The sequence below is a fragment of the Trichosurus vulpecula genome, chromosome 4 (genome assembly GCF_011100635.1).
Source record: "Trichosurus vulpecula isolate mTriVul1 chromosome 4, mTriVul1.pri, whole genome shotgun sequence".
NCBI classification, from domain to species: domain Eukaryota; kingdom Metazoa; phylum Chordata; class Mammalia; order Diprotodontia; family Phalangeridae; genus Trichosurus; species Trichosurus vulpecula.
The window spans coordinates 77,479,245-77,481,772 of NC_050576.1; positions in this window are offsets into that span (position 1 = coordinate 77,479,245).

Genomic DNA, 2,528 nt, shown 5'->3' on the forward strand with positions numbered 1-2,528 from the left:
GATTCTGAGCCCCCTAAAATTCTCTCTGTAAAATGGGGATAACAACCTTTCCTGTATACCTACCTCACCAGAATGTTAAAGCCCTTTGAAAAGAACACAACCTGTAAAAATGCAAGAAATGCAATTGGATATATTAACCAAACGGTACAGTAATGTAGTCACTAGAAACCCAGTTGATGATTAATAATTGCACTTCATCTTTAGGCAGTTTTAAGACTTTGCAAACCTCTTGCTCGAGGAGCTTGAAGAAAGTAGAATTCTTCTGCTCTGGCTTCTTAATTTGGAAGAAAAAAATGGGGAAACACTTCTGCATGTCCAGGCCATGCAAGAGAAATCTGACCTATGAGGAACCACAGGCTCCCACACTTGACCTCTCCGGGTCCTCAGACTTCCCATTCCCTAAAATGTGCATATCAATATTTAAAAGTTGCTTAAGTTGTTAAAAGTTGCATACCTTGTGTACATTTAAAATAGGATCGTTCAGTACTTGAGAACTTCTGAAAAAGCAAATAAATGCAAGGGATGAGAGTGAAAGGAATGTTGAACTAAGAGCTAAGAGTTTTTACTTGTCCTTGGATGAAGAGTTGTGTGTGACCTTAATGGAGGGGAAGGTGCTCCTATACTTCAAATTAAGAGACCTGAATTCAGGTTTCTCCTCTGCTACTTACTTCCTATGTGATCTTGAGTAAGTCATGTAACTCTTCTGGGCCTCAGTTTCCTCAACTGTGAAATAAGGGGGTTGAATTAAAAGATCCCTTCCAGCTCTGATATTTTATTTTTTTGTGAGGGGAGATGAGGAGTTTCTTTAAAAAAAAAAAAGATGCTATTGTTTTACTCCAAAAGAAACCTTTTGAATGTCCAGTTCTTGAAAGAGGAGGCCAAAGAGTTTTATTTTGTTTTGCTTTACTCCTTCATATTTCACCTTTCTAGGACTTAAATAAGGACATCAAGCCATTAATGAGATAATTCATTTATTTATTCATTCAACAGTTATTTACTAAGCATGTTTACTAAGTACATGGGGATTCAAACCCAAAAGAATGAAAAGGTCCCGGCCACACATTCTAATAGCTCATTAATCAAATGACTTTATAAACTTTCAACACACTATCAAAGTAGGCTCATAATCGGTCACAATTTGCGTGGTGCCAGAATTCATTGATACTGTCGAATGTCATCATCACCACCCACTTTAAGCACTTATTATATACCGAGTAGTTGTAATAGCTCTTGGGATAAAAAGAACTAGGAGAATCAGCCTCTTAAATCAACAAGCATTTGTTAAGTACCTGCTGTGTGCCAGACACTTTACTAAGTGCTAAGTCTATGAAGAAAGGCAAAAGACTGACAGTCTTTGCTCTTATACTCTAATGGAGGAGACATAGGCAAACAACTATGTACAAACAAGCTATATGTAAGATAAATTGGAGATGTTAGGAAAGAGAAGTCACTAAGATAAAAGAGAATAGGAAACACTTTCTTAAAGTAGGATGTTATAGAGGATAACTACTAATATTTCCCACTATTATTAATATATTATTTTCTTAAAGGTTTGGGGTATTTTTGTCATCTTTTTTGGTTGATTGCTGAAAGTGAAGGTCTACTTACACTGATCCACAGTTTGACTCATGGTGTATGGTCCTAGGCTTTGGGACTGCATTCTGGGACCTTAGAGTGGATTGAGAGTCAAACAAACCTACCTTAGAATTGAACCTCTAACCTTTGCCTCCATAGCAAACCATATTTTAACTATTTGAGTTAACCAACTCATGCATGAGGATCCCAACCTAAACCCTAAAGAAAGCCAATCCTAGAGATTATATTCATGTATGGAGAAGGAAAGCTTGACTGGTTTGTCTTTATGAACCCCAAGGCAATTAGAGAAACTCAAAGTTGGACAGCATTTTTTTCCCGGGTTCAGCTCTGACCAACAGCATGTCCTTCAGTTGATCACTCTCCCCGCAGAAAAGGTCTGAGGGCCCCTGTACCCTTACATTCTCCTTCTCAGCATCTCCTGGGCCATAAATACTAGTGCTCTTAGGGTAACTCAAAGCTCTAGCTTTGAAATCATGCTTTGTTTTGTTTTTTGTTTTTTTTCTTTCGAGCAGCGTGAGGCAAAAGAGAAGCCAAATCGGGTTCCATTTTCCATTTTAATACTCACCTATTTTGTATCAAGTCATTTTACTTTTCTGGGTCCATTCCTTCCTTCCTTTCTTTCTTTCTTTCTTTCTTTCTTTCTTTCTTTCTTTCTTTCTCTTTCTTTCTTTCTTTCTTTCTTTCTTTCTTTCTTTCTTTCTTTCTTCTTTTGACTGTTCCAATTTTATTTTTTTCTCATCTTTTTTTTTATTTATTTAGTATTTTTTTCCCCAGTAACATGTAAAAACAATTTTTTAACATTCGTTTTTAAAACTTTTGAGTTCCACATTCTGTGCGTTCCTCCCTCCCCACCCACCCCCTATTGAGAGGGCAAGTAGTTCGATATAGATTATACATGTGTAGTCATGCAAAATATTTCCATAATAGCCATG